This window comes from Triturus cristatus, chromosome 1_2 (assembly GCF_964204655.1).
Source record: "Triturus cristatus chromosome 1_2, aTriCri1.1, whole genome shotgun sequence".
Classification (NCBI taxonomy): Eukaryota; Metazoa; Chordata; class Amphibia; order Caudata; family Salamandridae; genus Triturus; species Triturus cristatus.
This window is the reverse complement of record NC_140580.1, coordinates 1,151,187,167-1,151,211,456: the sequence shown is the minus strand read 5'-3', so window position 1 is coordinate 1,151,211,456 and position 24,290 is coordinate 1,151,187,167. Positions and strand designations below refer to the sequence as shown.

The following is a 24,290-nucleotide window of genomic DNA, read 5'->3' as shown; positions in this document are numbered from 1 at the left end:
GGCTCCAGCCTTCCTGGAGAGGTGACTTAATGAAGTGTATGCAGGCTCCGGCATTCCCAGAGGTGACTCAATGAATTGTATGGTGGCTCCAGCCTTCCTGAAGAGGTGACCCAGTGAAGTGCATGGAGGCTCCAGCCTGCCCAGAGGGGACTCAATAAAGTGTATGGAGGCTCCAGCCTGCCCAGAGGTACTCCAGTGAGGTGCATGGAGGCTCCAGCCTTCCTGGAGAGGTGACTTAATGAAGTGTATGGAGGCTCCAGACTGCCCAGAGGGACCTACTAAAGTGCATGGAGGCTCCAGCCTTCCCAGGGGAGACTCAATAAAGTGTATGGAGGCTCCAGTCTTCCCAGATGTGACTCAATGAAGTGTATGGAGGCTCCAGCCTGCCAAGAGGGGCCCAATGAAGTGCATGGAGGCTCCAGCCATCCTGGAGAGGTGACCCAGTGAAGTACATGGAGGCTTAGTCTGCCCAAAGGTGACTCAATTAAGTGTATGGAGGCTCCAGCCTGCACAGAGGTAACCCAATGAAGTGTATGGAGGCTCCAGCCTTCCTTGAGAGGTGACCCAATGAAGTGTAAAGAGGCTCCAACCTGCCCAGAGGTGACCCAATGAAGTGCATGGAGCCTCCAGCCTGCCCAGAGGTGACCCAATGAAGTGTATGGAGGCTCCAGCCTTCCTGGAGAGGTGTCTCAATGAAGTGTATGCAGACTCCAGCCTGCCCAGAGGTGGCTCAATGAAGTGTATGAAGGCTCCAGCATTCCCAGGGGTGACCCAATGAAGTGTATGGATTCTCCAGCCTTCCTGAAGAGGTGACCTAGTGAAGTGCAGGGGGCTCCAGCCTGCCCAGGGGTGACCCCATTGAAGTGTATGAGGCTCCAGACTTCCTGGAGAGGTGACCCAATGAAGTGTATGGAGGCTCCAGCCTTCCTGAAGAGGTGACCCAGTGAAGTGCATGGAGGCTCCAGCCTGCCCAGGGGTGACCCCATTGAAGTGTATTGAGGCTCCAGCTTACCCAGGGGGGACCCCATTGGATAGTATGCAGGCTCCAGCCTGCCCAGAGGTGACCCAGTGATGTATATGGAGGCTCCAGCCTTCCCGGAGAGGTGACTTAATGAAGTGTATGGAGGCTCCGGCCTTCCTGGCGAGGTGATCCAATGAAGTGTATGGAGGCTCCAGCCTTCCCAGAGGTGACCCAATGAAGTGTATGGAGGCTCCAGCCTTCCTGGCGAGGGGATCCAATGAAGTGTATGGAGGCTCCAGCCTGCCAATGGGGAGCCAATGAAGTGTATGGAGGCTCCAGCCTTCCCAGAGGTGACCCAATGAAGTGTATGGAGGCTCCAACCTTCCCGGAGAGGTGACTTAATGAAGTGTATGGAGGCTCCGGCCTTCCTGGCGAGGTGATCCAATGAAGTGTATGGAGGCTCCAGCCTTCCCAGAGGTGACCCAATGAAGTGTATGGAGGCTCCAGCCTTCCTGGCGAGGTGATCCAATGAAGTGTATGGAGGCTCCAGCCTTCCCAGAGGTGACCCAATGAAGTGTATGGAGGCTCCAGCCTTCCTGGCGAGGGGATCCAATGAAGTGTATGAGGCTCCAGCCTGCCAAGGGGGACCCAATGAAGTGCATGGAGGCTCCAGCCTTCCTGGAGAGGTGACCCAAAGAAGTGCATGGAGGCTCCAGCCTTCCCAGAGGTGACCCAATGAAGTGTATGAAGGCTTCAGCATTCCCAGAGGTGACTCAATGAAGTGTATGGAGGCTCCAGCCTTCCCAGAGGTGACCTAATAAAGTGCATGGAGGCTCCAGCCTTCCTGGAGAGGTGACCCAATGAAGTGTATGGAGGCTCCAGCCTTCCTGAAGAGGTGACCCAGTGAAGTGCATGGAGGCTCCAGCCTGCCCAGGGGTGACCCCAGTGAAGTGCATTGAGGCTCCAGCCTGCCCAGGGGTGACCGCATTGAAGTGTATGGAGCCTCCAGCCTTCCTGAAGATGTGACCCAGTGAAGTGCATGGAGGCTCCAGCCTTCCTGGAGAAGTGACTCAATGAAGTGTATGAAGGCTTCAGCAATCCCAGAGGTGACCCAATGAAGTGTATGAAGGCTTTAGCATTCCCAGAGGTGACTCAATGAAGTGTATGGAGGCTCCAGCCTTCCCAGAGGTGACCCAATGAAGTGTATGGAGGCTCCAGCCTGCCAAGGGAGACCCAATGAAGTGCATGAAGGCTCCAGCCTTCCTGGCGAGGGGATCCAATGAAGTGTATGGAGGCTCCAGCCTTCCCAGAGGTGACCCAATGAAGTGTATGGAGGCTCCAGCCTTCCCAGAGGTGACCCAATGAAGTGTATGGAGGCTCCAGCCTGCCAAGGGAGACCCAATGAAGTGCATGGAGGCTCCAGCCTTCCTGGCGAGGGGATCCAATGAAGTGTATGGAGGCTCCAACCTGCCCATAGAGATTGCCCCTTTTACATGCTGGGCGAGGGGGTGCAGCTTGCCTGGGGAGGTGACCCCACAGAAGTGTATTGGAGTATGCAGCCTACCCAGATAGGTGGTCCCATTGAAGTGACAATGGACAAACCTCCAGTAAGTTGAACTGACCTCCTTAGAAAAAAATGGTGAGAGGCGAGCAGGAGATGTCCTGCTGAGGGTCACACTGTGCACAGGAGGGTGCGAAAGAGCTGCTGCACTTCACTGGGGAAAGCATAAACCGCCCAGATTGCCTTCCATTGACCTTCTGTTTTCTATTACATAAACTGTCGACAGTCACCTGCGCACTCTGAATGTCACTGGTTTCAAAGCTGGGAGGGTTGATTCGGTCTTTCATCCTCCTGAGGTAAACAATGCGTGAGTACAGTGGTATAACACGCATTATCATAGCTTGTGCTCTCAATTACCACATTCTCACCCATTTAGATAATTTGTCCTCAGACTATTTTTTTACAGATTTTTTTCTTGTTAAATACATCTGAAAATTGCAGACGTGGTAATTACCGCAACCTCGTAATCTCGATTTGAACAGTAAATTATTTGTGCCTGAATTTATACATACATTATGGAATTGAGCTGTTTGACCTTCCAATGGCGAGAGCAAAATCTAGTTGTATATGTAGACTTGGGAGAATTGAAATGTTATGACCGAGCGCCCTCTAGTGCGATAGAAGTAAATAGCAACTGTGTGTCTCCAACAGTGCCAGGGCGTCTGTGCCACGTTTCTTTCTCTCCTTACAAAGCACAAGTGATAAGCTATTGTGGGGCCGCTTTCGTCAGCTCTCTCCGCCTTTCCACCATTGCACGGAGAGTTCCCCAGTGACTGCTCTGTCCCCTGGTGTCAAACCTGTCTGTGCCTTGATGCAGCCCCTTGGGCTCCAGTTTTACCCGTACGTCACGGCTATTGTGCCACCGCAGCATCAGGTCAGCGGAGGAGCCAGCCTTGCCAGTGCCTGCCTCTTGATAACACAGGGATATTCGAAGTGGGCGGTCAAGGTGCCTGCAATTATTGCCATCACACCCTGTATATTTCCTAAGCCTCAACAGGAAACTGCAGCCTTTTTAAAGAAAAGAACAACTGACAGGTGCGCCCCACCCCTCCTACAGAGTTATACTCAAGTGGATGAGGGGGGTTTGAAGATAGAAACATCTGTCTGAGAATCTCTCATCTGCAGCTGAAAATGTAGAACCCCCAATACCCTGGAATGAGTTCCCATATATCTTTTCACATTCACCATCAGAGTGCTGTGACCGCGCCTTTGGATGCCAACCAAACTCCATAACATATTCCGAGCACATGTGTTCCCTCACACCAAGCTGGGGCGCTATTCATACAGAGCACAGCTAGAGCACACAACCTGTCCACCACGCCCCCCTCACCACTCTTACAACAGTGGTTATGAAGTTTACAAAGATGTGCATGTATGCCGTTTCGGCACTTGGACCATTCTCGCAGGCTTTCTTCAGGACCAAACATACATTATAATTCCATCACATTTGTAATTCATTCCACATCATTACCTGGGCATTATTTCGTTTGTCTATGGCCAAGTCTGCCTTATTTGGGGGTCTTATGTCAAATCTGCCATCTGACAGCTGGATTGTGCTGCTAGTGAATTAGGCGGTTCACTGTCAAAACATCGAAACCTCAAATATCGTGGGACAAAAATATTGTGTCAAAAATATCAAGCCCAAAAATATCATTATCCTATACCTATAATGTAAATATCAAACATGTTAAAAAAAAATACTGTTATTCACTAATATCGAACACATAAATATCGTTTTTTTAATATAAACATAGTAAAACATAGTATACATTAAATATGTTAACAGTAAACAGTAATATAATGTAAATTAGATATATTTAAATGACTTAAAGGTATTTATAAGTTTTTATACTTTTTTTTGATTATCAAGTTTATTGATTTTAAAACAAACCACAAATTCACATTGGCAGCTAAATCAGGCACAATGTCTGGATAATATACAATCGTAGGGGAGATGACAGAGACTTGGAAATCATTCTTTAGGGGAACCTCCTGCATGAGGCTATCACTAATCTTAAGAAACACGCACACCCTTTAGGACAATAGGTTGAACCATTTACCCCAAATCCTTTCAAAGAGTTCGGGGCAACCCTGGGCTTCAAAGAGGGGTTCCTCTTGAGTTCTGCACCAGTCTACCCCCGTCTCCACTTCCTTTTAATAGGAAACTTCGCCTGAGACCAGAGAGCCACTATATCCCGCTTCGCCACCCCACCGCTGTTCCAAGGAAGCGCTTATCGACCCGAGAGCCATCCAGGCCGTCAAACACACCTAGAAGCAAGCGTATTGGGTCATGGGGAACCGTCCACCCCAGGGTCTGTGTGAGTTCCAGTTCCACTCCCGCCAAGAATGGTGCAGGGACAGGGCATTGCCAAATCATATGGTAGAAGTCCGCAGGGGCGTGATTACATCGTGTGCAGGTCGGGGAGGGCTGCAGACGGGTGCTGTATAGATGCGTGGGGGTGAGGTATGCCGTGTGTATGTAGGTAGTAGAGTTGGACTAGATGCAACTTGGAGGAGGTCATCAAGGTCTTGGGGGCCATGAGAGCATCCCTCCAGTCCGCATCTTCTAGGGGGCCCACCCAAGCCTCCCAGCGGGCATGCAACTAATCTAGGGTTGTGTGGTCATTGTTCACGAGAGAGCGGTAAATTCGTGACTCCCCCCCTCTTTCCAGGTTCCCCATCATCACTTGTGCATCGAGGGGACTGAATTCAGGAAGGGAGGTGGGAGACGGAATGTGCACCCTTAGGGCATGCCTAAGCTGTAAATATTTATAAAATTGGGAGGAATGGAGGGAGTAGCGCTGTTGTAAGTCCGCAAAGGTTCTGATGTGGTCCCCAACCCAAACGTCCCCCAGAAGCGAGATCCCAATGTGGTCCCACCGACGAAAGTCCCTGAGAGACGAGGCCTCTCGCAGCCAAGTACTACAGCACAGGGGCATCTGTCTGGTAAGTTTCCCATCCCATTTTGTGTGGCGCAGAGCTGTGCGCCAAGCCAAGAGGACCAACCTAGTGATGACGGGGAGGACCTGCGGTATGGGGGCCCCATATAAGTAGGCCTGGAGCAGCAGAAAATCCATCGATCTGACTTCCACTTGGTATGCCAGGTCGGACCAGCCACCCGCGAACCAGTCTCGTGGCCAGATAGTAAAGGTGGAGATTGTTCACACCCATGCCCCGGTCATAAGGAGGTATGCGTCAGTGTGCCAGGGACATTTGTGGTCTCCCTCCCCCCCATAAAAACCGGATAAGGATACCGTCAATCTCACAGAACCAGTTCCCCGTGAGGAGAAGGGTAATATTTTTTTGTAGAATATATAAAACACGGGGGAGGACCATCATTTTAAAAAGGGCACTTCTGCCAAGGGGGTTAAGAGGAAGGGATTGCCATCTCCTGAGGTCCACCTTGACCCTGGTAACCAGGGGCGTAATATTCAGGGCCCATTCGAGTTCTGGAAGTAGGGCGACCCAAACCCCCAGGTATTTGAAAGACTGCCTGCGCAGGGGAATGGTCATTTGCCAATCGAAGCAGGCATGGGACGGGTGGAGGGGAACCAGAGTGGACTTCGCCGGATTGAGCCGAAGGCCCGAGACCCGTTCAAAGGTGGAGAGGGCGTCCAAGCACCGTGGGCCAGAGTTCTCGGGGTCCGCCAGGAAGAGGAGGACATGGTCGGCATTGAGGGCGACCTTGTTGACGTGAAAGGGGTCCCAATCCCAACCTCAGATGCAGGGATCTTGATGTATGAGAGAGGCCAGGGGCTCCATCGCTAACGCAAATAAGAGCGGCGAGAGCGGACAGCTTTGGCGAGTGCCCCTCTGAATGGGGAATGTCTCTGAAAGCACACCATGAATGAGTACTCTCACTTTAGGACTGGAGTATAAAACCCGGACGAGTCGCCGAAATGGAAGGCCGAATCCCAACACCTCTAGCACGTCCCCCAGATAGCTCCAGTCAACCGTGTCAAATGCTTTTTCAAAATCAATAAAAAGCAGGGCCAAATATGGAGTGAGAAGATGGCGGTGTGCAAGGGCGAGATGGAGGCGACTTATGCAGTGCCGGGTACCCCGGGCAGGCATGAAACCACATTGGTCCAGGTGGACCAAGTCATGCAAGTGGGGGCGGAGACGTTGAGCCAATGCAGTGGCAAAGATTTTCACCTCGGTGTTAATGAGGGAAATGGGGCGGTAGTCCGCACAGGCAAGGGAGGGCGGCTGTGTCTTTGGGAGGACCACAATAGTGGCCACATCCGCCTCTGGGGGAAAGGACCCCGTGTCCACCACATGCTGAAACAATTCCACTAAATGTGGGACCAACATGTCGCGGTAGGTCGCGTAGTATTCTAGCGGATAGCCATCAGGCCCTGTCATCTTACCGGAGTGCAGGAGTGAAATGGCCCCATGTATCTCCTCCGGAGTGAAGGGGAGATCCAGATTCTCCGAGACCATCTGGGGAAGGCGGGGCAGTTGGGTCCTTGCCTCTGACAATAATGCAGCTAGGGAGGCTTCGGGGGGTCGGGCCATGTAAAGAGTAGTGCAGTAGCCCGCAAAGGCTTGGGTGATAGCCCGAGAGGTGGAGTGGTGAGCACTGGCCGCATCACGGACCTCGGGAATGATGCGGTTGGCTTTGGTGTAGGAAACTAGGTTGTGGAATAATTTGCCATTTTTATCACTGCAGCCATATACGCGCGCCACTGAGGAGCGCCAGAGAGATAAGTTTTTATACTTATTAAAAAACCTCATATATATATACATGTATATGTTTATTTAAACATATATAATTTAAAATTATTATTACAAGAATAATTATTATTTATGTTACAATTTACAACTTTTTTGTAAACAAATTTACTTGCAGAAGAGGTTCGCTTTCTATACTCCGGTGAGACAGCTGCGTTCCTCCTCCCAACTTTTGGCGTAGACCCCTCGGTTTAATCGCCAGAGGCTTGGCGGGAGTTCTTTTGCCCGGATAGCTGCGCTGGCATGGAATGCATTGCCATTGGCCTTACAGGGCAATAAAGATACTATGATCTTTAAGAAAAAGTTGAAAACCTTTCTTTTCTAGCTCTGTCCTCTGACTCTGATCCTGACCCTTTCAGGCTCGTGCCAGGACACTCCATGGAGTATCTGCGCGCGGTATAAGGTTATATAACATAACATAACATAAACTTTAAAAAAATAACAAATACATACATAAATTACAAACTGTAAGAAATAAACTGGAAAACAAAAACAACCCAATTTATTTACACATAAAAAGTAAACAAAGTAGAAAATTGCATTTTACTAAAAATATATTATATATTACAAACATTAATAAATAAAAACAATAAAATCCTAAATACACAGAAACATCAAAATAATATAAATCTAAACAATATAAACAAAGCTATAAAATTGTAGGAATAATACCTATATTATTCCCACTCCAAACACTGCAACAGTAGGAAAATCATTGGACTCAGGAGGGGTAAAATTTCCAATTCCACTCCAGTCAATGCAACAGTAAGGAAAGTGCTGGATTGTGGAGGGGTAAAATGTACTATTATCACTCCAGTCAGTGCAACAGTAGCAAAAGTGTTGGACTGTGAAGGGGGAACATTTACTATTCCCACTCCAGTCAGTGCAACAGTAGGGTAAGTGTTGGATTGCGGAGGGGTAAAATTTACTATTCCCACTCGAGTCAGTGCAACAGTTGGGAAAGTTTTGGATTGCGGAAAGGTAAAATTTACTATTCCCAAACCAGTCAGTGCAACAGTAGGGAAAGTGCTTGATCGTAGAGGGGTATAATTTACTATTCTCACTCCAGTCTGTGCAACAATAGGTAAAGCGTTGGACTCAGAAGGGGTACACATTACTGTTTCCACTCCAGTTGCTGTAACAGTAGGGAAAGTTTTGGGTTGCGGAGGTGCAAAATTTACTATTCCCACTCCAGTCGGTGCAATAGTAGGGAAAGTGTTGGATTGCACAAGGGTAACATTTACTATTCAGCCTCCAGTCTTACAACAGTAGGGAAAGTGTTCAAATCAGGAGGGGTAATATTTACTATTCCTACTCCAGTCGGTGCAACAGTAGGGGAAGTGTTGGATTGCAGAAGGGTAAAGTTTACTATTCCCACTCCAGTCTGTGCAACAGTCGAGAGAGTGTTGGACTAAGGAGGGGTAAAATATACCATTCCCACTACAGTCGGTGCAATAGTAGGGAAAGTGTTGGATTGCACAAGGGTAACATTTACTATTCACACTCCAGTCTTACACAAGTAGGGAAAGTGTTCAAATCAGGAGGGGTAATATTTACTATTCCCACTCCAGTCGGTGCAACAGTCGGGAGAGTGTTGGACTCAGGAGGGGTAACACTTACTATAACCACTCCAATTTGTCAACTCAGGAGGGGTAACATATACTATTCACACTCCAGTCTTACACAAGTAGGGAAAATGTTCAAATCAGGAGGGGTAATATTTACTATTCCCACTCCAGTCGGTGCAACAGTAGAGAAAGCGTTGGATAGCCGAGAGGTAAAATTTACTATTCCCACTCCAGTCCGTGCAACAGTAGAGAGAGAGTAGTTCACTTTGACTCTATAACCACTCCAATTTGTCAACTCAGGAGGGGTAAAATGTACTATTCCCACTCCTGTCTCTGCAACAGTAGGGAAAGTGTTGGATTGCACAAGGGTAACATTTACTATTCACACTCCAGTCTTACACAAGTAGGGAAAGTGTTCAAATCAGGAGGGGTAATATTTTCTATTCCCACTCCAGTCGGTGCAATAGTAGAGAGAGAGTAGTTCACTTCGACTCTATAACCACTCCAATTTGTCAACTCAGGAGGGGTAAAATTTACTATTCCCACTCCTGTCTCTGCAACAGTAGGGAAAGTGTTGGATTGCACAAGGGTAACATTTACTATTCACACTCCAGTCTTACACAAGTAGGGAAAGTGTTCAAATCAGGAAGGGTAATATTTACTATTCCCACTCCAGTCGGTGCAACAGTCGGGAGAGTGTTGGACTCAGGAGGGGTAACATTTACTATAACCACTCCAATTTGTCAACTCAGGAGGGGTGACATTTACTATTCACACTCCAGTCTTACACAAGTAGGGAAAGTGTTCAAATCAGGAGGGGTAATATTTACTATTCCCACTCCAGTCAGTGCAACAGTAGAGAGAGAGTAGTTCACTTCGACTCTATAACCACTCCAATTTGTCAAGTAAGGAGGGGTAAAATTTACTATTCCCACTCCTGTCTCTGCAACAGTAGGGAAAGTGTTGGATTGCAGAGGGGTAACATTTACTATTCCCACACCAGTCTGTGCAACAGTAGAGAAAGCGTTGGATAGCGGAGGGGTAACATTTACTATTCCCACTCCAGTCTGTGCAACAGTAGAGAGAGCGTAGTTCACTTCGAACATAAAACATTTTAGCAACACCAATAAATAACAACAAATATAAATATTTAAATCTATAATATATAATTTTGCTTTAAAGGAAAATCAGTACATATTTATAACAATGTTTAATACACTTTTTAAAATAAAACTAATAATAATATAATTAAAATACCACACTATATTTTCACAATTATAACAACCAACAAATATAATGTTATTTACAATTAAAAAGCATAACACAATGAACACATAACACAATAAATAACACATGTTGGTAACAATAAATAACTATTTTTACATTTATTTTTACTTAAATAACTTCCTACCATATACCTCTACAAAGTAAACCACACACACCTAAATATATATATTAAAATTATAATTATTGCAAATTTGACACAGTTAATTATCAATGAAACTATCACTAGCAATTAACTAATAATACAACATTATATTTAATTTACTTCCCACCTTGTATGCCTACAAACCCAACCAACAGGCAGACAAGGGTGGGGCCATAGTAATCCAGTCCACTGTGGACTACGATAAAGAATGCAAGCGTCAGCTCTCCAATGAGAGGTACTACACCCCTATCACAGCTGACCCTACCCCAAGCCTTACTACTACCATCGCCACATTGATACATGAGGCTGAGTCCAACTGTTGGATAACTCATAAAGAAGCTGACTTTCTGATTACCAAGGAACCGAGGGTACCATATTTCTACACCCTGCCTAAGATACACAAAGGGATTACCCCGGTTCCTGATCGCCTTATTGTTTCTGGAATTGGCTCTATTCTAGAGCCTCTTTCAAAAGTTTTGCGATCCTTTTTTGCAACCCCTGGTACGAGACATACCTTCCTTTGTAAAGGACACAACTGATGTCCTTAAGATTATTGACAACATCACTGACACGGGGTATATAGACTTCCTTGTCACGCCCGACGTGGAGGCCCTTTACACCAATATTCCCCAGAGAGCCACCCTGGCAGTCATAGAGACTGCTCTTCAGGCACTAGACTGCTCTTCTCCTACACCTGTCACATTCATAGTTGATTGTGCTACCCTGGCTTTGACTGAAAATTTCTTTGAATTTAATCAACAACTCTATCACCAAAGCCAGGGTGCTTCTATGGGGAGCACCTTCACTCCAAGTGTAGCGTGCCGCTATATGGCAGCTTTTGAGAAGGATGTGATTCATAGCACCACCAATCCTTATCTTAACAACCTCAAGCTATGGAAACGTTTTATTGATGATATCCTGATTTTCTGGCAAGGGACGCGCACCACCTGTGAAAAATTCATTAGATGGATAAATGAGCAGAAGGAATACCTCAGGTTTTCACACAGCATATCAGAACACACCATTCCATTTCTAGATTTGAATATCACATTATTTGAGGGTACTTTAAGTACAACCCTGTACAAAAAGCCCACCAATCGCAATAGCCTTCTGCTATATAATAGCCACCACCCCAAAGCATTAAGGGACAACTTACCCTTTGGTCAATTTTTGCGCATCAGGCGTAATTGTACGACGGTGTATGACTATAGAACGGAGGCTAACGTTCTAGCATCAAATCTGAAGGCCAGGGGGTATCCTGAGAAAGAAGTCCAAGACTCCATGAAGAGAGCAAGAAATAACCCACGAGAGACACTACTTGAGACACAAACTAAACCAACCTCTGATATGCTTACCTGCCTCACATCCTTTACACCTGACTCTGCTAAAATCAAGAAAATCATTCTGAGACATTGCAGCATTTTAGACACCGGTAACTTACACATATCAAAACCCAGGTTAGCATATAAAAGAACACAAAACCTGAAGGATGTTCTGGTTCACACAAGACCAAGAAAAAGCACAGCCACCACACAACAAACTTTGTGGGGTCTCCCCTTGGTCACTGGACATTATGGTGCCGATTACGATCCGGTAAAAACCGGGTACGAACCGTCGGTCGGAGCGTTTTTCCCGTCCGACTCGTACCCGGTCGTAAAACTTTACAAACATGGAATTACGATTCGCACGGAAACACCATTTCCGTACGAATCGTAAAAAACACCGACCGACGAAAATATACATACGAATGTGATCCGGGAATGCTGCGACGTGACGTCGGTACGCTTTCAGGCAGCGTTTCACGACCCAGGAATTACGATTCGAACCGACAGCCGTCCGGACGGCAATATTTTCACGGCACCCAAAAAGTGCCGGAAAAGCGAAGTACGAAGCGAATCGACCAGAGTAGGTGGCCCGGTACGCACCGTACCCCCCCCAGCCCCCGTACGTACGCGCCAACCCCCCCCCAGCCCCCGTACGTATGTGCCGACCCCCCCCCCCCAGCCCCCGTACGTACGCGCCGAACCCCCCTGTATGTACACCCGTGTACGTGTCGAACCCCCCCGTGTACGTTCGAGTCGAACCCCCACCCGTGTATCTACGCGCTGGGGGTACGCACCGTACATACACGGGTGGGGGTACGACTCGAACGTACACGGGGGGTTCGACTCGAACGTACACGGGGTGTTCGACTCGAACGTACACGGGGGGGTACGCACCGTACATACACGGGTGGGGGTACGACTCGAACGTACACGGGGGGGTTCGACTCGAACGTACACGGGGGGGTTCGACTCGAACGTACACGGGGGGGTACGCACCGTACATACACGGGTGGGGGTACGACTCGAACGTACACGGGGGGGGTTCGACTCGAACGTACACGGGGGAGTTCGACTCGAACGTACACGGGGGGGTTTGACACGTACACGGGTGTACATGCAGGGGGGTACGGCGCGTACGTACGGGGGCTGGGGGGGTCGGCGCGTACGTACGGGGGCTGGGGGGGGTCGGCGCGTACGTACGGGGGCTGGGGGGGGTCGGCGCGTACGTACGGGGGCTGGGGGGGGGGTCGGCGCGTACGTACGGGGGCTGGGGGGGGTCGGCGCGTATGCGGGCACGTCTCCATGGTTGCTATGGGAGTTCGGTGCGGACGGTGTTTTTTCCATCCGGTTGTAACCTCGGACGCACGGGATGGATCGTGATTCCTCGGTCGGACTTCACCTTTCACATTTGTACGGTAAATCGTACGAGGACGTGTCGGACACATTTTCCGACCCGAGGACGTGTGGGGAATGATTCCCAATGCGGTTCGTATGGACTTTTTACCATGCGAATCGTGATTGCCAGTTCGTACGGCACTTGTACGATTCGTACGGTAAAAAGACCGGATACGAGTCGCACGGGGAAATTTTTTACCGGATCGTAATCGGCACCTATGCCTGTGGATCATGTGTGGTCTGTCCTCTGACCACCACTTCCAGGGACATAACTTTCCAGACCAATTTCAAATGGGTGTTGACCAAGCACACGAACTGCAACACTAAACAATGCATCTACATGATCACCTGCCCTTGCGGCTTACAGTATGTAGGGATGATCATGCGCACTGTTAAGACCAGGATAACTGAACACAGGAGTATTATACGTTGTCAGAAGGTTACCACCAAACTCTATACACACTTCAGAGAGACACAACACTCCGCGGATTCTCTGCGTTGGGTAGTACTGGAGGCCCATCCACACATCTCTAAAAACGCACTGTTCAGGCTTGAGCAGAGATGGGTTCTTTGACTGTCCACACATGTGACAGGTCTTAACGATGACATTCCGTAGGGTGCACTCACATAATGTATCTACCAATCATTGTCCAAGCGAAATACTATAGCTTGATAGCGACCTCACATTATGGCGGGTTCGCAACTTCTTCTGTATTCGTGTGTTTTCTTCTAAACCTGTAATGATACCCCAGAGATACCTTGGTCCATACCCCCTTCTTTTGGGATCTTCTAGACCATCATGAATGCCCCCCCCAGTTAGCGCCCCCCCCTTTTTTACCTACATTTGTACCTACTTTGCCTCTTCAGTGGTGCCCTTCTAATCATTAGGTAACCAATAATTGGTTTTTATTTAGGTTCATAGCATCTTTACTTTTGATGACCATCGCATATTAGGTGTAGAATTACTCCACCGCGATCTTATATTGTATACATAATGAGGGTTGGTAATTGACTAACCTTGACATACACCTCGCGTTGATAGTGCTTTAACCCCACGCGCTTCTCGCTTTGCCTTGTCCTTACAACCTTGTATGTCATCTATTGTTGTACCTTACGTGGCGTATAACCTTTTTAAGCTACTTCGCCTGGGCTCTGTTTTACATTTGACACACTCGCCATAACGACGCTATACCAGTGACGTTGTAATAACCCCTTGTTATGGGTTTTCGGCGCTTCGCCTCCAATGCAAGATGGCCGCCACTTTTACCTGCCACCCGCGCCATCCTTGCAATTCACCTTTCAACACGTAGACCGTCACATGACCGCCCTTACGTCATGTCCTTGTTGTGCTTTTAAACACCGGCTGCCGGTAACCAGTTACCATCCCGGTTCCGGCGGCAGGGTAGGTCAGCGACCTTAAGCGTTCATCTACGCTGGTGAGTACCTCTGATTTTCTCGCACATGAGACGCGGTCTTTTTTGGCTTCCTTTTCGGGGTGAGTGTTTTATGTTTAAGATCGACCTGACTCCCTGGTTCGAGCCGGCCCGACCTGGTGCTACATTCTGTGATCGCTCATGGGACCCTGAGCGGCTGGCTTTGTGTTTGGCACAGCGGTGGCTTTTGGGTATTTTACCGATACCTCCGCTGCGCCCTGCTACTGGCCGTCCCCATCTGGACTTTGGGTGGTCGTGGCTGCACAATGAGCCCCAGTTGGTCAGGCCACCATGTCTGTGACCTTTCTTCGATGCTCCCTAGATTGGTCCATTGGCTGCTACGAGTCCCACTATACCAGGGGTCTCCAACCGGTCGATCGCGAGCTACCGGTAGCTCGCCAAGGCCCAGTGAGTAGCTCGCCCGGTAGTATCGCAATTTAATAGCCCATTAACATCGTTGAGAGCATTTCGGCCTTTTTTTTATGTTGACCTCCCTCACCCAAACCAGCTGCTCAGATTAGCCCGAGTTTAGCTGTGGAGGGGTGGGCGGGCGAAGGAGGATGACGTTGTTCCTCCAGAAGTCTCAGAGCCACCTGCCTTTCACATCCTGGCACCGCGCTTTTCATCCTGCGCGTGGAGTGCCGGTGCAGAGCAGCAGGCATGGCAGAGCGGAGCGGAGCGGCCGTTGCTGGCAAACGTGCAGATGGTGCAAGCAATAATAAACTGCCACCGAGACCCGTACCACCTGCCTTGTTCAGCATGCCACCAGTTTGACCGGAGCAGCAGGTAAGCTAAAGAACCCTATACAGGCCTCATAAGCTCCACACCCGTAGCGAGCCCCTGTCAGGTCACATGAAACCATTAACAAAAGAGAAACGGAGTTAAACGCTGCAGACTCTATTTATGTGACGATTGCTCTCCTGTTTAAACTAACTTGATATTTGCACACTGCAAGGAAACAGAAAGTGATTTATTTTTCCGCTTGAAGGAATAGTTTTAAGAACTGAAAAATGTTAAATGTAAACAATTAAAATGGTACACATGCAATTCTTCATTTGCAGAGAAACACTTCAATTGCATAAAATAAGCAGTGTATGTGCTCACATTCCGAGGTTTAGCTGAAACGTTATAAAACAGTTTCATATGAGTGCAACTTTCAAAGGCTCGCTGAAATAAAACATTAGGCATGCTTGCTACCATGTTTGTGTTCAGTCTTATGCCAGATCATTTTTACGGTGAGGCAATGCTTGTTAGAATATCAAAAATTGGGACGTTGAGGGAAGTTCTGATGCCAGGGGTGGTTACACTTCACATCCATTATGTGAAAAGTGTGTGTATTGTCAGGGGTGTCACGCTGCATATCCATTATGTACCAAGTGTCTGTGCTGTCAGGGGGTGTAAAATGCTCATCATATACATTACCTCTGCCTTACTGGAAGGTCGGAGGCCCCAAGGCACACTCTGCCCCACTGTTATCTTACAACTCAACAACATTACACAGGAGATAGCAGTCAAGGTGGGTTACACATGGTGGCAGTTTGTCCGGCCAAGTTCATAAAAACAAGCCCATTCTCTGCGGCTAAGGCAGACGGACAACAAGAACATAAAATTACGTTTTAAAGAGGGATTTTTTTTTTTTTAAATAGCAACGCTTCGAATCACAAATAATGTAATTTAAGTAATAGACTAAAGAAGGCTGGAAAAGCAAGGTGTAAATGTGTCTTCATGAAAATATATGTCCATCTTCCATTTCCAGAAATGCCACCAGACACGTCACATGCGACTCTTATCCAATCTTGGCTTTCTGCCCAACAGCACGTTGCATTCTGGGCCTTGTGTATGTGCTTTTAGAATTGGAAGTTTGAGCTCTAAATGTCAGCATGCAAGATTTGATCTAAAAGCCAGGACTGTGTGAACGTGTTACAACCGATATCAGGTCACTTGGCTAGCCATGATATTATTGTAGTAATGTTAGTAGAAATATTACCTTCCTGCCCTCAACAACACACAAACGACAACAATCTGTGGTTGTGCAGTCAACTGTAGTTCAAACACTAGTGTAGCCCTTACAGATGTGCGTAGGGGGAGGTCTCTTAGAAAAATGCGCAAGCTGCTTGGCCTTAAGTAGCTCACGATGATTGTCACTGATTAGAAGTAGCCCTCACTACAGAAAAGGTTGGAGACCCCTGCACTATACCATAGCTCTCTTTCTATAAATACTTCCCACAAACTTTTTTACCATTCTACACCCGCCGGCAACTGTTGCAAGCCTGCCTTGCTATTAGTTTTGGTGAGTTCTTCCTCTTTTCTTCAATACCTTGCTTTGTCCAAACCGCCATTTTTTTATATCGCTAGTAGATAACTTTATTATCAATACACTCACTGATATTCAGGAGGATATTATGTTTTTACCTCGGCTTTATTTCATAGTTTTCATAGTTACATCTGTCTCTTGGGCACATTTTCTTTAAAATATATTTTAATGAAGATAAGATCTGTTCCAAGTGTGAGTGCACCTACACGTATTTCTTATTTTTACTTCCCATTTCTCGTTTCAGGTTACCTAACCAAGCCTGTGTGGTATGTAGAATTCTCACATATCCACCTAGTGTAGATAGTTTCATCACTGATCCTGAGGAAGTGCCCTGACCGCTATGGCTACTATGGCACGAAACATGTAGATCCCTTTGAGAGTAGGGTATACACAACTAGATTCATCATTTCTAGCTTCAGTACCCACCTCAACCACTTTTATTTTAATTAGGCTGTTTACCACCATAATAAAGTACATTTTTGGACTAACTGACCTATTTTATATTCACTTCACCTACACTCACATCTACACACGCTAGGACCCTTACCCCCACTGCACCCATCAGCAGGAAGAAAGGATCGCCGCTAAAGAGCCCCAATTTTGGGTGCCCGTCAGGTATTGCAGCGCCGACCTGACGAGGGGCAGGCTCAACTGATGAAGCATGACACCTAGCTTGCTGGGTGTGTGAGAGCCCTAGTTCCGACAAGGGAAATTCCCCTTTGCCCCTTTTCCCTCCCCCACCCCCCCGCAGCACAACCAGTGGGGTTCACTTGGAACCCTATACACTTGACAGCAATCTTTCTTATCTTCTTTAGAGGAACTCTGTACCTTTTCTTGTGTACAAACCCAACAACACACACCTAATATAGATTTTAAAAAAATCTTAATTACATAATTTCCATAATTAATTATCATTTAAACAAATAATAGCAATTAATTAATATTACATTAGTTATATTCAATTAACTTCCCACCCTTTACCCCTACAAACACAACAATCTGGACCTCATATAATTTGAAACCTTTCTTAATTATACAACTTACATAATCATCAATTAAATAATTATTAATAATTATCATTAATGATTAATTTTTATGACTAATTTCCTTCATACCCTTCACCCCAACGAAAAACCACAACATACACCAAACACATTAATAACACATTTAATTAATTACACAATTTACATAATTAATTATCAATTGAATAATTAATGATAATTAAAAATTAATTATTACACAATTATAAATAAATTACTTATCACACTATACCCCTACAAGCCCCACAACCCGCACCTAAAACTTGACATAATTAGAAAACTTAATTACACAATTAACATAATTAAATATCAATTAAATGAATAATATAATGAATAATGAATTATAAGTTATAATTAATTTACTTCCCACCCTGTACCCCTATAAACCCCACAACCTGCTAAGGCACTAAAATAAAAATATACTATTAAATTAAGTTTCAAAACAACGAAAAATGTACAAACTATATTAAAACACTTTCAATTTATGACATACAATTAAAATATATATAACAAAATACATAAAAACAATTAAAAAATGGTGTTATTAACAATTATATTTTTGTAAATGATATTAACAACATAGATATTTTTAACATTGATATTAACAACATAGATATTTTTAACATCAATATTACTTACCTTAAAATCGATATTCTTATCAAAGATATTTTTGCACACAATATTTGTGTATCATGATGTTTCCAACCTGATTTTTCAGCTCCTCGAGTTTTGTTTTTCGAAATATTTTCTAAATAACAAATTAGGCACCACTTTTTATCTGGTACTGTCTACGGGGGAAACAATGAATCTTCACAAAATCAGAATCTTTTCTCCAACCATGCTTGTTTCATTCCCACGTATTCAAATATCTCACTGCGGATAAAAAACTTGATTTCAAATATCCATTATTTTCATGTTGACAGGTCTTCATAACTTCAGTGCAGAGTGAATCAAACGGTCGTCAGTGTCACCCATCATAGGTTTCCGGTAACCCACCACCCCTAGCTGGACTGCTGTGGACCTTTCACCAAGACTCCAGAAAGCTGAAAGGCTTAGAGAATCTTCCCAGAGTGCTGCACTGCAAGACGTCTTACAAGCAAATGTGGAACCAATAATTGCCAAACTGAGGCCCCTGTGTTTTCACATCTAAGCAAAAGACAAAATCAATACACCGCATAGAACAAAAACGTCAATATGTAGAGGGCCAGGTACATCATAGTATTGCGTTGCCCTTGCGATGCACATGGTGCCACAAGGGTAATGCAATACTAAAGTTACATTTGCCAAGCAATGCAAGGTGGGTGGACCTTTTTGGCTAGCTCTCTGACATTGCTGATTTTCAGTCACCAGAATGTCACCCTCAGATGAGAACCCTACTGCTATTCCTGCAACCCCGCCACCTCAGCCACCCAAGGAGACCTTGGTGTGGACATTTTTGGGGAAAAAAGTATCTGGGAAATATGTGATTTGTAAAATATACAAAATAAAATTCTTTAGGGGCATCGGGAACAAGCAATACAGCATGAGTACCCGGGACGTGGCGAAATTTGAGGCCTATGCACCCTTAATGCCTTGCTCGAGCTGAGTTTGCCCGTGCTACCGAGCTTCATGACTCATTAGGGGCATCCACATCTTTTTAACCTGGTGACACTGTGCCTGCCCAAGTACTCACCGCTCAAGCAGAACAACTCTGCTTAGCTGAACAATGTCCTTTTTTGCTGCTTAGGCAAGCAGTTATTAACTTGGGCAAGTGTTCACATGAACTCATTTGCAGTTACTAATATATATTTTCACAAAAGGAAGAATTTTTGTGTTGAATAAATCAAAACATGGATTAAAATACAGAGCACGTGTGTCCAAAATTAGATACACATTGGTAAGGAGTAGCCAAAATCAGTTATTTTCTGCCAACTTGATTCTGCCAAATCAAGTATTTATTTTGTCATAATACAAAGTTTATTTACATATATATTTAATACTTCTCATTACGGCACTTCCAAAAGGTGATACTAATTAAGAATAAAAAAAAGAGAGTGGTCAAAGAAAACCCCAGTGAAAAAAACCATAACCTAGCCATATGTGTCAATAAGAATTAAAAGCACATGGTTATTGTTATTTAAAGAAGGATGTCCAATCACTCAGTTATTAATGAGAGGAAGATAGACCAGAAGGTTCTGGAGCTTCATTCTAACGACACTCCTTTTGTTGTAGTCGACAACGTTTTGACCCTACTTGTGATTTGGGCGTCTCATCAGGACAGGAGTTGTCTGGGGACTAAGGAATGATGTTTCTTTGTTTGTTTCATGTGTGTTTTCATTTATATAGCGCTAATCACCAAAGGTCTCTGTGCTCTTTCTAGTCTGCTAGGATCAGATATATAATTTCTGGTGTGGGAGTCTGTGTATAGGATCTTTCTCCCAGAACTTATATCTTTTCTTAAAGGTACCGATGTACCCAACAGTTGATTTTCATTAATGACGGATGCCTTGTGGTCTATCTCATCAATGAGCAGAAAATAATCTGTTGTTCTACTTCCGACCCGTTTGGTCAAATAGTGTAGTCCACTTCAAATGAGTATAAAGCCCCTCAGTAGTTACAAGCTATTCATGGGCATATAATCCGACTGAGTTCGCTCCCAGTAAGTTAAATATTTAGGTGCCGATTCCGATCCGTTAAAAATATTCCCCGTACGAATCGTATCCGGATTTTTTTACGTACGAATCGTACAAGTCCCGTACAAACTGGCAAGTATGATTCGTATGTAAAAAGATCCATACGAATCGCAGTGGGAAAATTCCCCGACACGTCCTCGGGCCGGAAAAAGTGTCCGACACGTCCCCGGACAGTTTTACGTACGAGTTGGGAAACTGAAGTCCGAGCGCACAAGTACGATCCGTCCCGTCCGTCCGAATGCACAACCGTATGGAAAAAACACCATACGATGCGAACTCCCATAGCAACCATGGAGACGTCCAAACATGTGCCCGCATACGCGCCGTACCCCCAGCCCACCCCCCGTAGGTACAAGCCGTACCCCCAGCCCACCCCCATAGGTACGCGCCGTAACCCCAGCCCACCCCCCGTAGGTACGCGCCGTACATGGGGGGGGTGGGCTGGGGGTACGCTCCGGGTGTACGGGGGGGCTGGGGGTACGGTGCAGACATGTAGGGATGGGGGTATGGTGCGTACCGGGCTCCCTTTTCATCGTGCATCACGGCGTACTTAGCTTTTCCGGCACTTTTTGGGTCCCGTACAAATTTTGCCGTGCGAAGTGCTGTGGGTACGAATCGTACTTGCTGATCCGTAAAACGCTGCCTGACTCCGTTCGAATGTCGCGTACGCGGTGTCCCGGATCCCATTAGTATGTATTTTTTTGCCGGTCGGTGTTTTTTACGATTCGTACAGAAATGGTGTTTCCGTACGAATCGTACTTGCATGTTTGTAAGGTATTTTTCCCGGATACGAGTCGGACGGAGAAAACGCTCCGTCCGACGATTCGTACCCGGTTTTTCCAGGATCGGAATCGGCCCCTTAATGCCCAACAGTATCGTCCGTTCCTGGAGCGAGTGCACTCCTGCGTGTACTAGTTCCTTAATCACCTCGTCGAGCGTACCCGGAAGGTACCCGGACTGGGACCTAACTCTGTCGGATTATATGCCCATGAATAGGTTGTAACTACTGAGGGACTTTATACTCATTTTAAGTGGACTACACTATTTGACCAGCCGGGTCGGAAGTAGAACCGGCAAAGAGGAGGAGGATATCAAGAGATTAACAAACCATACGGCCCTGAAGAAGTCGCGGGGTATTCCCCTATAGACGAAACACATGTTGGTTGGGCGAAAAGAATTAAAGACAAAGATCTGAAGAAATAACGCACTTTTTTTTTTTTTTTGTATAAACCTTTGTAATTTCTCTGTTACAATTGATGCATGTGTACGCCAAGGACTGCTGTAAGCTCTGCTAACTATAACTTGTGAATTTATGTGTTTTTTTCGTTCAAACGTTCAATCAATTAGGATTTTTATAGCAGGGCTGCTTCGCCCATGAGGGTCTAGAGGTGCTGGTAATGTTGTCACTGACATATTCACCTAACTATAATGTTGCTTTAACCTTTGTTTTTTTCGTTGAAAAAAGAGGGAGAGAGAGAGAGAATGTTTAGCTAAGTATATAGACACTGATAATGGGTTCTCGGAGTACAAAGATAGTACAGAGAACACTGATGAGTGAGCATGCATGTATACCTCAGGGCTTTGATGAATTAAAAGGGTTGATATACTAAGTTGCTCTGTGTACAAAGGTGGGATATACAGAGCTTTTTGCAGGGCTCTCATGAGGGTATAGAAACTTTGTAGGGATCTAATGGGTAATGCATGCTAGGTATGCATTGTGCTAAAGCTGGGTATACAGGGTTCTGGTGGGTATGAAAGTAGGGGATTCATGGTTTTGATGGGCTACAAAACCTGGGCACATCAGGTAATTATGGATAAGGAGACATGGTAAACAAGGTTCCCTGAGGTTAACAGCCTCAGGTCACTGAGGACCGATGGGTATGAAAGTAAGCTATACAGACCTCTGGTGGATATGCAATAGTATACAGGACATTGACAGGTATGCAAATGGTAAACAGGGCTCTGATGATTATGAATGCAGGGTATATAGGGTTGTAGTGTATATGAAGGCAGGGTACACAGGACTCTGATGAGTATGAAGGCAGGATATGCAAGGCTTTGTTGGGTATGATGGCAGGGTACACATGGGTTGACGGGTATGAAGTCAGGGAATACAGGGCTCTAATGGGTAAGAAAGCACAATATCAATCAATCAATCAAGCAATCAATCATGGGGTCTTGAGGTCCTTCCTGAATGTGTGCAGGGTCAGGGAGCGTCTGATATTCACAGGGAGTTCATTCCAGGTCTTGGCCGTGATGTAGGAGAAAGCTCTCCCACCGGTTCTGTTTCCGCGGATGCGGGGGATGTCTGCAAGGGCGAGGTCGGCAGAGCGGAGGTTCCTCTTGGGTATGTGGAAGTATACTCTCTTGTTGAGGTATTTGGGTCTGATGTTGTTGAGGGATTTGTAGGCATGGGTGAGGAGTTTGAAAGTGACCCTCTTCTCAACGGGGAGCCAGTGGAGGCCCGTAGGTGTTGGGTCATGTGTTTGTTGCGTGGTGTCCCGAGGATGAGTCTGGCTGCGGCGTTCTGGATGGTTTGGAGTTTGTGTAGAAGAGTTTTGTTGATTCCGGCGTAGAGGGTGTTGCCGTAGTCCAGTCTGATGGTTATGAGTGCGTGGGTGACAGTCCTTCTGCAGTCGGGGGGATCCATTTGAAGGTCTTACTGAGGATGCGAAGGCAGTTGAAACTAGTGGAGGCGACGGCGTTAATCTGGCGGTTCATGGAGAGGGAGGAGTTGAGGATGATGCCGAGGTTCCGCACGGGGTCAGTAGGAGTGGGTGGGCTCCTGAGGGCAGAGGGCCACCAGGTGTTGTCTCAGGCGGAGGTGCAAGGTCCGAGGATGAGGACCTCGTCGTCTCTGAATTGAGCTTCAGACAGATGTCCTTCATCCAGGCTGCCACGCTCTTCATTCCTTCCTGGAAGCAGAGCCTGGTGTCTTCGGGATTCTTCGTGAGCAAGAGGATGAGCTGGGTGTCATCTGCATAGGATACGATGCTGAGCCCATGCTGTCTGACAATGGCGGTGAGGGGGGCCATGTTGATGTTGAAGAGCGTGGGGCTGATTGATGATCCCTGAGGTACTCTGCAGTTGATTTCCGTGGGTTTGGAGAGGAAGGGAGGGAGCCAAATCCTCTGGATTCTGCCAGAGAGGAAGGATTGGATCCAGTCGAGGGCAGCTCCTTGTATCCCCACTTCGTGAAGGTTGGCTGCGAGTTTGCGATGTGAAACGGTGTAAAAGGCTGCGGAGAGGTCTCGGAGGATGAGGGCCGCAGTGTGTCCCTGGTCGAGTAGCATGCGGATGTTGTCAGTGGCGGCTGGGAGGGCGGTCTCAGTGCTGTGGTTGCTGCGGAATCCATACTGGGAGGCGTCTAGGATGGAGTTCTCTCCGATGAAGGCAGTCAACTGGGCGTTTTCTGAGTCTCTCGGTGACTTTGGCCACAAAGGGGAGGAGAGAGATGGGCCGGTAGTTCTTCAGGTCTGTTGGGTCAGCCTTTGATTTCTTGAGGAGGGGTTTCACCTCCGCCTGTTTCCAGTCGTCTGGGCAGAAGCCGGATCTGAGGGAGGCGTTGATGGTCCGTCCTAGTTCAGGTGCGATGGCAGCGGCGGCCTTGTGGAATATGTGCAGTTGGCAGGGGTCCGTTGGTGCTCCTGAGTGAGTTTTCTTCATGGTCGCGGTGATGAATTCGACGGTGGCGGGATCCCAGGAAGTGATGGTCGGCTTATTGGCGGTGGTGGGTAGGGGGGTGGTGTCTGGCGCCGGTTCGCTGAAGTTGTCGTAGAGGACCTTGATCTTCAGATGGAAGTAGAAGATGAGCTTGTCGCAGAGTTCCTGGGAAGGTGTGACGTCCATGGCCTCGTA

At 46.7% G+C, this 24,290-nt stretch overlaps 1 long non-coding RNA gene across 1 annotated transcript in view; it reads left to right on the top strand.

Moving 5' to 3' along the window:
* Window positions 1-14,967: 14,967 nt before the first annotated feature.
* Window positions 14,968-24,290, top strand: part of LOC146868897 (uncharacterized) — a 93,558-nt gene continuing 84,235 nt past the window's right edge. Inside the window, exon 1 of the long non-coding RNA XR_014966455.1 lies at window positions 14,968-15,192. This is a non-coding gene — a long non-coding RNA (uncharacterized LOC146868897). The remainder of the gene's footprint in view (window positions 15,193-24,290) is intronic.